This window comes from Meles meles, chromosome 10 (assembly GCF_922984935.1).
Source record: "Meles meles chromosome 10, mMelMel3.1 paternal haplotype, whole genome shotgun sequence".
NCBI lineage: Eukaryota > Metazoa > Chordata > Mammalia > Carnivora > Mustelidae > Meles > Meles meles.
This window is the reverse complement of record NC_060075.1, coordinates 56,724,934-56,737,933: the sequence shown is the minus strand read 5'-3', so window position 1 is coordinate 56,737,933 and position 13,000 is coordinate 56,724,934. Positions and strand designations below refer to the sequence as shown.

Below are 13,000 nucleotides of genomic sequence, written 5' to 3'. Positions count from 1 at the left end.
CATTTGAGGATTATGGAATCTCCATATTGGTTAGTATCATGGATGGAGAAAACCATCATCATGGTGAAAGCCATGATTGTCATTATCTCTGTGGGTCCTGAAGGATGATGACTCTCCAGAGCACTCTTACAAGTGTTCATCTATGGCAAGAGAAAATTCCAATTTTTAAAATAAATTTCCTTTCATCCCAACCAAGTGGTATTAATATCATACTAGTTATCTTATTTGGCAAAGTGGTTTGTTATACACTTTTGTTTTCCTCTTTCTAGACCTCTTTCAATACATTCACTCCGGGTTTCACTTTTGTCTTTTAGGGCCACAATGGCTCACCCACACATTACTAACTTAAAGGACTTTTTTTTTTTTTTTGAAGATTTTATTTGTTTATTTGACAGAGAGGGACAGTGAGAGAGGGGATCCAAGCAGGGGGGTTGTGAGAGGGAGAAGCAGGCTCCCCTTTGAGCAGGGAGCTTGATGTGGGGCTCAATCCCAGGACCCTGGGATCATGACCCATGCCAAAGGCAGCTGCTTAACAACTGAGTCACCCAGGTGCCCTAACTTAAAGACTTTTAAAATTAAGTTGCCACACCAGTGGCCATATCCATTGATCTATTCTCAAATCTCCTCACACCTTATGTCACAAATGTATGCAGTCCCAGTTTATCTCTTTATTTCTCCAGGCTTTAAAATTTATTCTCTGTTACTCCTACCTGGGTTTATTTAGTCTCTCTTACTCCTACCTGTGTTTATGATTATGCACTATGGTTTGATCTGTTATTCTTCTCTATGGCCAGTTGACTTTGAAGTGGCTCTTGGGACCATTATCTCCAGATTGGTTATCTTCAGTTGGAATCCACTAGGAAGTGTATGATAAACTTCTTTTAATTCTTTACAAGGTACTGTTATAATATGGTAGACAATTGAAGATAGCAGGGAAGATCAGATACTAGAGTTCGATTGTTAAGATCCTGGAGAAAAGGAAAATGGTCAAGTATTTTTTAAAGTTTCTGACAATTATCTGTACTCCATAGCTTAAATTTTTTTTTTCATGGTTTGTTTTGTTCTAACTGTAGCTCACAGTGTGGTAACTTTGACCTTGTTTGGATATCAGGTTTGAATTTGGCATGCTATGGAAAGTATATGGAAAGTGTGAGCTGGTTCAGCGTTGCCCTTAGCATAAAGTAACAACACTGCGAGCAATATCTTATGTTGTTAGCCGTTGTCAATTCCCTTTCTCTCATCTGTGAAAAAACACGCCAAACACACCCAATATTATAATGGTTGGGCCTCTAAGGCATTAGACTTTTTCAGCGTTCCATATTGTGCCTTTTTTTCTTTCTTCCCATTTTGCTCTCCTCTTCTTACCATATTTTTATTCATTGACTCTCAGATCTCATGATCAATATCTCTTTCCGCTAGGCCAATATATGACTGGTACTATGATATTAAAATCAAAAAGGGTGACCCACTTTTATATTTTGTAGATCCCAACCCCAGTGCGGCTCGCCCTGGGGGCAGCAGCAGCGGGACGCCCGCGCATGCCCTCTTACGCGCTTTGGTCTTGGCGCCGCTCGTAAAGCAAAGCGCGCGCGGGTGGAAGAGCTCCTTCTCCGCTTCGTAGGCGCAGCTCCCGCGGGGCAGGTAAGCCAGGTTGAGGTAGACAGGAGCTGGGCGGGGCTGTCGACCCACCCGGGCCTCGAGGCCGTTTTGGGACTGAGGACTTTCTGGACAGGGACACCCACCTCCCTACTCACCGGGCTCGGTCTGGCCGCAGACTGGTCGACTCGCTCGGTACTCACCGGCCAGCCCCAGGATTTTGGCAGTGGTCTTCAGGTGGCTTTGGGGGCGGAAGTGCTAGGGCCGAGACGGGCTAGGGACTTCCGGTTACAGCGGAGGGCTTCTGTTCGTCAGGCCTGCCACAGTGGTGGTGGCGAACCCCCGCGCCGTCGGGGTCCCTCATGCATATGGTGGGCGGGGTGAGCAGGGGGATGGGACTTGAGGCGTCGTCTGCGAGTCGCGGCGGGAACCCCAAACCCTCCGCGTGCTCGGCCAAGTCCGCGGAGCAGGGGGCAGCAGGCAGGGGGCCCGAGGGGTACAGGGTGGATAGGGACTCGCTGACAAACGTGGGAAGCGCCTCCTAGCCTCCCGGGACACCGCTCCAGGGACTAGGTGACGGAGCTTCCAGGGGACGCAAGTGCTGGCGCCATGGGCACTGCTTTGCGGTGCTCAAACTCGCTGGGCGAAAGCGGGTTCGGGTTGCTCGTGCGCGCGCCGGCCTGGGGCGGCGCAGCAGGGGGACCACGGGGCCTTAGGCGTGGTGGTGGGCGGCGGCGGCGGCGGCAGCACCTGCCGGAAGGAGTCGGACCAGGACTGGCCCATTTCCGTGATGTGGAAGCCCACCTTGGCGGGCAGTGAGGGAGCGGTCATCGTCTGGTACAATACTTTGAGAATTTACTATATATTGTGCATCTGGTGTTTACCTCTTGTCTGTGTCTTTTCTCATTCAAGGTGTGCGTTCGAGTCCAGCTTAAGTATTTCTCTTAGTATGTCCCAGTCCAGACCAAGGCGTTTTCTGGCATTTAAATAATCAGTTTCACTTTTCATGAATACCCAGAAGGAGCAGCTCTTTTTCTGATAAGATAGGCTATGAGTAATACCCGAGTAAAGCGGTGGATTATTTTTACTTTAGTACAATATTAATTTGGAATGTTCCATTTTAGGGTCTTCGTTCTCTAACAAGGTCGATTTCAATGAATGTTGGAATCATTGTGGAATGAAGTCCTACATTTATATCTTTTTTAAAAAATATTTTATTTATTTATTTGACAGAGAGAAAGGGATCACAAGCAGGCAGAGAGGCAGACAGAGAGAGAGGAGGAAGCAGGCTCCCTGCTGAGCAGAGAGCCCGACGCGGGGCTCGATCCTAGGACTCTGGGATCATGACCCGAAGGCAGAGGCTTTAACCCACTGAGCCACCCAGGTGCCCCAGTCCTACATTTATATCTTAAAATAGGCCATCTTCAGAATCTTATTTAAAGTTATGAAAAACTAAAGTTCATAGGATGCTACTAGAGTCTTGATGGAATCAACTGAGACTTTTTGTAGTAACAGTAATACAAAGAAAACACTAGCATTTAGGAAGAGCATGAAGCCTCTCTTTAGTCCCCATCTTACTTCACAAGGGGAAGTAGTTTCTGGTGCAGATTCTATGACATTTTATTGGATCAGAGTCCTAGTGGATACAGCTTGCATAGATGGAAGCTCACCTGGGTATTTTCTTCTTCTTCTTCTTCCTTTTTAACTGCTCATTACATTGTGTGGAAGTTATGAAAGTGCTGGAGCATTCACATGTCACCCTGCTTCTGATTTTCCTCTCCTATCTGATTTGGTGTCTTATTTTTCCTCTGTGACTGGGAATCTGTGCTTAAGACAGGCCTTAAACGTATCAGAAAAATACGAAGCTTGTTTCCCGTTTAGGACAGTGATTCTGGCTTGATCTATACACGATCTATCTCAGAATGACCTGCTAGTTAAAAGACAGACTTCTGGACCCACCCTTGAGTTATGGAATCACAATATCTAATGGTATACAGAGGTTGCCCTATCCAGCATATTGCTGTATATGCTAAAGATTTTGGTTCATGGCTTAAACCTGAGAGTGGTTCTTGATCCTGTCTACGTCTCAGAATTGCTGTAGATTGAAAGCTATTGATAATGTGATAATATCCCAGAAAAATTAAATCAGCACTTGAATTCCCCAGGTGACTCTAATGCACTTACAGTTGAATTCATGGATTAGGAAAGCAATATTGCCGAAATAGTGAAGTCTTACTTTGATTTTACTTTCTTTCTGACCACATGTTATGTGAGTTTAATCAAAGTTAGCTTCCTAATAGAATAGTTCAATCAACAAGAAGAAAGACGAGACGCATTTAGAATCCATAATAACACAACTGGAATATTTGTGTTGAGCTGTTAGCCTCTGAAACTTTATGTAAGTTGTACATATAAAAATGTGATCATCTTAAAGTCAAGTTAGATAGATTTTGTACTAAAAAAATGGAATAGGTCTTTTTTTTTTAAGGTTTTATTTATGTATTTGATAGAGATAGTAGGCAGAGAGGCAGGCCGAGAGAGGTGGTGGGGGGGAAGCAGGCTCCCTGCTAAGCAGAGAGCCCAATGCGGGGCTTGATCCCAGGACCCTGAGACCATGACCTGAGCCGAAGGCAGGGGCTTGACCCACTGAACCACCCAGGTGCCCTGGAATAGGTCTTTTAATAATAATAACGGCTAACATTTGTTTAATATTTTTATTTTTATTTTTGAAATGTAGTTGAAGTTCAGTGTTATATTAGTTTCAGGTGTACAACATAACTCTTTGACAGTTCTCTATGTTACACTATGCTCACCATGAGAAGTGGTTGTCACCATCTGTTGCTATATGACATTAATTACAATATTATTGACTTTATTCCTCACACTGTACTTTTCATCCATGTGACTTATTTTATAACTGGAAGTTTGTACCTCTTAATCCCCTTCACCTATTTGCCCATCCCCCCAAACCTTCCCCTCTGTCAACCATCAGTTTGTTATTGTGTTTATGATTCTGTGTCTGTTTTGTGTTATAGATTCCGCATGTAAGAAATCATATGCTCTCTTTCTCTGGCTTATTTCACTGGGCATAATACCCTCTAGGTTCTTTGTATTGTCACAAATGGCAAGATCTCATTCTTTTTTTTTTTTTTTTTACACCTGAGTGATATTCCATTGTACGTATTTACCACGTCTTTATCCATTCATCTTTTATGAACAGCAAAGATTCTCTGAGTTTTGTAAGTTAATGGTCAAAGTATCACTTAAATCGAAAAAAAATTCTTTACCTCCATCTTATCTACCTTGCAAGTGTTGGGAATCTGATGCTTAAAGGCCTGGTTACCACAACTGTTGCTGTGTGTTTTCTTTCACTCTTTTATGGCTAAGACATGATTAATACTCAGATTAATGTGCTATGTTTGTGTATCAGGTCATCCTCTAAATGCCTTCCTGGGGTATGGTGAATCATTTCTTTTTAGTCCCTCTCCCCGCCCCGATTTATTTGAGAGAGAGAGCAAGCAAGTGTGTACAAGTAGGGGGAGTGGCAGAAGGAGAAGCAGGCTCCACCCTGAGCAGGGAGCCCAACCCAGGGCTTGATCCCAGAATGGGGGATCATGACCTGAGCAGAAGGCAGACATTTAACCACCTAAGCCACCCAGGCATCCCTGGTGAATCATTTCTTAGTGGAATCTAGTTTCAGTCATCATACACACACAGTGTACTGAAGGATGTACATTCACTTGTATAGTTACTGAATTGTCATTTATAAATTTTAAGTCGGTGGTGATAATTTTCTTGAACTTGAGCATTTGTTTCGTTGATGTGATGTAACTTTTTGGTTTTGAAAACAATAATGGTAATTTAGGCTGAAGGGAAAAATCAGTAGTTGTTTTATAATGCAATTTTTGAATCAAACAGGTAAAACTGAATTTCAGATTTTAGTACACAATGTATTTTCTTCGCCACAGAGCTTGATTTCCTAAGAATATTCTCCGTAAAGGAAAGTGGAAATGCATCAGTCTCTTATCATTTTGCCTTCATTGATAAATAATTAGAGTCATGAAGATGTTAATTTGCTTTATTTGAGTATTAATCATTTTGTTGTCATTAATCTATTCAGTGCTTAAACAGGCTAGGGTATAAATCAATAGATGGATAGGATTTTTACAGTTAAGATGCTAAACTTAATCAGAATGATGTGGCTTGAAATAATTCTAAATGTAGTCAGAAATGATTTGCATAATATAGAAGGTATTATAAAGTAGTATAGTAAACATACTTAAAATACATAAAACATTTTGAGGACTGAGTAATATTTTAAGTTTATAAGAAAATCATCTATAAATATGACAGAATTGAGAAATGGGGTTGGCTTAATGGAGTGACTGTGGATAAATTGTGAGGCATTAAAACTAGATGAAGAGATTTTTGTTCTGATTTCAGTCCCCATTTTAGCACATCTGCGCAAACCTCATATTGCTTTAAATCAATACCTGCAGTTATCTCCAAAGTCCTTAAAATTCACCCTCATCTCTTTTAACCCATGCGCCTTATTATTACCAACCTAAAGAACTTCTCTGATACTCTTCAACACAAAATCTTCAGTTTGCTCAATATTTAATTTTTATTCATATAATATGAACTCTATTCCCTGTACCATTAAAAACTCTCCGTACTCCTCTATCTTCTAATGTACCATTAAACCTCACATGCTCTCTCTTAACCATGTAAGGAATATGCTTTCTTTGCCTTTGGTCACAGTGCACTCTGAACCTTTCATCCTATACCCCTGACTTACTCCAAATGTTTCACATTTCCTAAATAGTCTCTGAATATCTTACCTCACTATAATGCATGTAATTTTTTACTCTGTAACTAAAAGTGATTCTTTTCAAATTGCAAATCTAATCACAGCTATCCTGTTTATAACCTCTCAGTGACTTCAGTTATTCTTAGGAGGGAATTAGAAATCCATTATATGACTTAGGTCTTCATTAATCTCATCTCTGTCATCCTCTCCAGGCTCATCTCTTACCTTTTCTCTTTATTCTGCACATGCTTGGGTCTTCTTCGAATTCTGGGGATAGGCCACAGTTAGTCTCTAGCTCTTTTGATGTGAGATAATCTCCACACTCCTGGTACCACATCCTTCTGTTTTTTTTCCTCCCTCTAGTTCTTCAGGTAGGAAATAATGACAGATATTGTATTGTTAGTTCTCTTAAAAAGGAAAGAGTAGGTGCACCTGGGTGGCTCCGTAGGTTAAGCGTCTGCCTTTGGCTTGGGTCATGATCTCAGGGTCCTGGGATCGAGCCCCGAATTGGACTCCCAGCTCAGCGGGAAGCCTGCTTCTCTCTCCCTCTGCCTCTCCCCCAGCTTGTGCTCTCTCTCTCTTTCAAATAAATAACTAAAATTAAAAAAAAAAATAGTAGAGGACTTTTGGGCAAGGTGGAGCAATAAGGACTGAATTTGCTATTTAAAACAAAAAATGAACAAAAAACATGTGAAACATCTCAGGTGGTAGGATTTAATTTAATTTAATTTTTTTTTTAGATTTTATTTATTTATTTGACACAGAGAGAGAGAGAGAGAGAGATTACAAGAAGGCAGGCAGAGAGAGAGGGGGAAGCAGGCTCCCTGCTGAGCAGAGAGCCTGATGCTGGGCTTCATCCCAGGACCCCAAGATCATGACCTGAGCCAAATGCAGAGGCCTAACCCACTGAGCCACCCAGGTACCCCAGGTGCTGGACTTTAAAACAATCCTCAAGGGGCGCCTGGGTGGCTCAGTGGGTTAAAGCCTCTGCCTTCAGCTCAGATCATGATCCCAGGGTACTGGGATCGAGCCCCACATCGGGCTCTCTGCTCAGCAGGGAGTCTGCCTCCCTCCTCTCTCTGCCTGCCTCTCTGCCTACTTGTGATTTCTGTCTATCAAATAAATAAATAAAAAAAAATCTTTAAAAAAAAAAAAAAAACAATCCTCAAAATCTTTCTGTATCACATAACCTATGCTTGTAACTTTGGCCACCGACCTATCCACATGTATTTCTTCATGAACATAGTTAATTTATGTGTATTTAGAGAAATAAAATGCTCCTCAAAATGGATTTTATGCTTGAATGTAAAACCTAAAACTGCAAGACTTCTAGAAAAAAGTAAGAGAAAATATTTGTAATCTTTAGTTATCCAAAAATTTCTGAGATTTGACTGCAGAAACATGATTCATAAAAATACTAAATTGATAAATCGGACTTAATCAAAATGAAAACCTTTGATTTTTCAAAAGGCATTCTTAAGAGAAGGAAAAGACAAGCCACAGGGCTAGGAGAAACTATTTACAAGTTACATATCTGAACACATAGGAAGTATAGTTAGAATATATTAAAAATACTTTCAGAACTCAATTGTAAGAAAACAAACCACACAATAAAAACCTAGGAAAAATTTGGACAAACACTTTAATAAAGCAAATATATTTGTGATGGAAAACCAAGAGGCTCAACATCATTAATCAATAAGGAAATATAAATTAAAACCCCAATAAGATACTATATACCTGTCAGAATGGGTAAATAAAAAAGATGAAACTTTACCCTGGGGCTAATAATATATTATATGTTAATAAAAAATAAAAAAATTTTTTTAAAAAGTTGAAACTTTAGAGAAACTGAAACTCTTATATTCTGCCATTTGGAATGTAAAATGATATGACTATTTTGTAAAACAATTTAGCAGTTTCTTAGAAAGTTAAACATATGCTTACCATATGAGTCAACTATTCACTCTTAGGGTTTTACCCAAAAGAAATGAAAGCATAGGAATTGCACATGAATATTCATAGCAGCTTTATTTTAATAACCCCAAAGTGGAAAAATCCACATGTCCATCAACAGATTAATGGATAAACAAACAGTGGTATATCTAAACAATGGAATACTACTCGGTAATAAAAAGGAATGGATTATTGGGGCGCCTGGGTGGCTCAGTGGGTTAAATCCTCTGCCTTCGGCTCAGGTCATGATCCCAGGGTCCTGGGATCGAGCCCCCTCATTGGGCTCTCTGCTCGGTAGGGAGCCTGCTTCCTCCTCTCTCTCTGCCTGCCTCTCTGCCTACTTGAGATCTCGTCTGTCAAATAAATAAAATCTTCAAAAAAAAAAAAAAGGAATGGATTATTGATACACACTATAACATGATGGATCTTAAAATAATTATCTGAGTTAGCAAACACAGAACAAAAAAGAGTACATATATTATGATTCCACTTATATAAATTTCTGGAAAATACAAACTTATCTATAATAACTGATGCAGGTCAGTGTTGGCTAGTGAATGAGGGTATGTGGTTGGGAGGGAGGACTTGGAAAACAATATGAAACTTGGTGGTGATAGATATGCTTATTATTTTGATTGCAGTGGTAGTTTTACAGAGATGTACAGCTATGTGAAATCTTGCTAAATTGTGTTTAAATACGTGCAGTGTTATTATATGTCAGTTATACTTCAGTAAAGCTTTTACAAAAAAAAAGTTACAAAACCCACATGTGTACATGTAATAGAGTATCTCTAATAAGCAAAACTCTCCTTGAGCTACTTTGTTAACTTTCCAGAGTTGATGGGAGGTGTGATTACTCGGAAGACTGATGGTACACACCCCAAAAGTGAGAATCACAGACCAGTGGGTTTGAACAATGTGGCTGTTAGTGGCTTGAGAATAGATCTGGGTTCCTGAGGTATAGATTTGGAATTCCCAAAAACCTTAAAAGTTGTTTTATCAGGGACCCCTGGGTGGCTCATTCTGTTAGGCATCTGCCTGTGGCTCAGGCCATGATCCCAGGGTCCACGTTAGGCTCTTTGCTCCGTAGGGAGCCTGCTTTTTCCTCTGCCTGCCACTCCTTCTGCTTGTGCTCTCTCTCTCTTTCTGACAAATAAATAAATAAAATATATATTTTTTAAAGTTGTCTTATCAGCTTAGAATTCTGGCCCATGATGTCCCATTATGCATTTCTTGAAATCAGTGTCCTGATTTTGTGCCACCAGCAACTCATTGAGATTGCTTGGTACACTATTGTTTAAATTATGTATGTAACATTGAATGTGGGTAGAGCATTGTGAAATCCAGTTTGTAATTGCCTTAAATGATTTTGGTAATTCTGGAAAAGACCTTTATATCATAATTTTAAATTAGGTTTTTAGTGGATCACACAGAGCATGCTTTTAAAAAAAATCTTGATTACATTTATCATCTATATGTAACTTAATGAAATTCTCATCTTAAACTTTGATGAAATTTTGTGTGATTCTATTATTTCAGAAGCTTAGGAAGCCTTTCTGTGTGATGAGCAATTAAATGTAGGACCAGTGGTTTTGGTAAATAGACTAAAAAATATGAAAACCACATAACCAAAGTAGTTACATAATACTAAACAAACTTTCTGAAACATAATTTTAGGACTTTATTCAGTACAAAAAACATGGAATCAGCAGTTTTCTTATGGATTATTTTTTTGATGGCTTAATATTCTGGTCCTTGCATGACTGAAATTATAGTTGGAGTGCTGTGGAATTTACATTCTTGTAAAATTTCCTTCTGTTTCTTTGCTGACTATTGTTATTGATTGATATGATGGTCTTCATCTCATGTTCTGAAGATATTCAGTTTTTATGTTGAAATCTCTAAATGCACTTTTAGACCACACAGAACAAAATTAATTAGGATTTTTTGACTAAGAAATAGTATTAGATATGTCTCCCAAGGAACATGAAGTCAATATGATTATAACATTGCTTATATAGACAGTATTACGTATTGTCTGAACAGTCAGTGAGATTCCGCCTAACTTTAAACAGTTCAGTGGGGCAGTTCTTTTTTTAAATTTTTTAAAAATTTTTTCAGTTTCTAAGATTCATTGTTTATGCACCACACCCAGTGCTCTATGCAATACGTGCCCTCCTTGATATCCACCACCAGGCTCACCACTCCCCTACTCCTCTCCCCTCCAAAACCCTCAGTTTGTTTCTCAGAGTCCACAGTCTCTCATGCTTCATCTCCCCCTCTGATTTATCCCAATTCACTTTTCCTTTCCTTCTCCTAATGTCCTCCATGTTATTTCTTATGCTCCATAAGTGAGTGAAACCATATGATAATTGACTCTCTCTGCTTGACTTATTTCACTCAACATCATCTCCTCCAGTCCCGTCCATGTTGATACAAAAGTTGGGTATTCATCCTTTCTGATGGAGGCATAATACTCCATTGTATATATGGACCATATCTTCTTTATCCTCTCGTCTGTTGAAGGGCATCTTAGCTCTTTCCACAGTTTGGCGACTGTGGCCATTGCTGCTGTGAACATTGGGGTACAGATGGCCCTTCTTCTCACTACATCTGTATCTTTGGGGTAAAGATCCAGTAGTGCAATTGCAGGGCATAGGGTAGCTCTATTTTTAATTTCTTGAGGAATCTCCACACTGTTCTCCAAAGTGGCTGCACCAACTTGCATTTGGTGGGGCAGTTCTTAATAGGCAATAACGATTACTCCTTTTTTCTAAGGAGTATCACAGACTTCTAAGCAGTAGATTGTTTATATCTGAATATTTGTTGCTTACTTAAATTCACATTAAAAGGTTAAAATGTGGTTTTATTTTGTGGTTTAATTTGTGCTCATTTTTGCTAATTGAGACCTGGACTAGAAGTTTGTAAGGGGTAAACCATTTTTTTCAGATATTCATATTTATTTTGGCCATGGTTTAATTGTACAAATTGGTATCATTTTTGACATAACTTTGCCCTTTTCCAAAGGTATCTATTTTGTATAAAAACTTCCCAGTTTACCCCCCCCCCCACTTTTTTCATATCTATCTCTTCCTCTCCATTCTTCTCTTCAGTTGAGGTATGGCTTAAACTTCCTTTTAGTGAGCTAAATACTGTGACTTCTCAGGTAAGACTTCCAGACTTTTTCCATCAAAATCTTTGAATCTTAATAGGTAGATTCATATTTCAGTACCATTTTGAAGTTTCAATTTAAGCACTTCATTTGTCTTTTGAAGCTTGAAATTATTTTTTAATTCTTAATTTCATTTAAATGTAATTTAAAAATTTAAATCATTGTTTTCAGAACTTTCTGCTACTTTCTCTCCCCCTGCCTTCTCTAGTTGTATGCTCTACAGCAACACTACCTAAAATAAATATAACACAAGCCATGTATGTTATTAAAAATATTCTGTGCCTATACCCTATAACAGTTTAAGTCCAATCAGGAGACATAAGTCACATGGTAATTAAAGCAGGGAAAGTTTAATATAAAGAATTATTGAGCTAAGAAAGAAGAGTAGCTATGACAATGTAAGGAAAACTATAAAAGGTACCCTAGAGCTGAGGGAGAGTACTCAAAGAAGGGTAACCTTAGCAGGGGGGGCACTACTCCAAGGTTGAGGTTGCTGAGGGATTGTGTACTCTAGAAATTTGGCTGGAATAGTGTACCACCAGATGTCCACAAACACCGATACTGTTACACAAGAGCAAGATAAACACCAAAAGCTCAGCATTCGGAATCAAGAAGAGGAGTTCCTTTTATCCTGCAGTGTCTAACACCCTCAGACAAAATTTGGAAGCACATGGACTGTAAAGGCAAAATGCTTTAAGAATCCAGTCCAGGGCGCCTGCGTGGCTCAGTCAGTTAAGTGTCTGCCTTCTGCTCAGGTCATGGTCCCAGGGTCCTGGGATTGAGTTCCACATTGGGCTCCCTGCTCATCGGGGCACTCCCTGCTTCTCCCTCTTCTCCCCACTTGTGCTCTCTCTCTCAAATAAATAAATAAACAAAATCTTTAAAAAAAAAAAAAAAGACTCCAGTCTATGCTTACAGAGCAGGTAGTGGAGAGTAAATTTGGATCTCAAAAAAAAAAAAAAAAAAATTGAAATTGACACATAACCACATGTAAAATTAAATAGGTGAAATTAGTTTTGATGATATGTTGTATTTAATACAGTCTAACAAATTATTATCATTTCAACAGTTAGTCAATAGAAGCATTATTAATGAGATACTTTCCAATCCTCTAAGTGTTTAAGTATTAAGTATTTAAAATCCAGTGTAGATTTTATACTTCTAGCACATCTCAAGTTGGACACTAAATTTTCACTGGATAGACTTGATCTGTATTTAAATTTTAGAAAACTTCCAGTTGAAAAAGAAGATTTATATACCCAAATTGTTTAAAATACACTTTAAAGTTTTCCAAAAACTTAATTAAAAACACAAGTCATTTTCCTTTAGCATTTACATTCATATTGATAAAACTGGTTCATAGTTTTTAGAGGAATTGATATGAACTTAAAGGAAAAACATCAGTTTTTTTTTTAAAGATTTTATTTATTTATTTGACAGAGAGAAATCACAAGAGAGGCAGGCAG

The 13,000-nt window shown here is 39.0% G+C and overlaps 1 long non-coding RNA gene across 1 annotated transcript in view; it reads left to right on the top strand.

Moving 5' to 3' along the window:
- Positions 1–1,680: 1,680 nt before the first annotated feature.
- LOC123951927 overlaps positions 1,681–13,000 on the top strand; it is a 359,215-nt gene continuing 347,895 nt past the window's right edge. The window contains exon 1 of the long non-coding RNA XR_006820537.1: positions 1,681–1,791. This is a non-coding gene — a long non-coding RNA (uncharacterized LOC123951927). The remainder of the gene's footprint in view (positions 1,792–13,000) is intronic.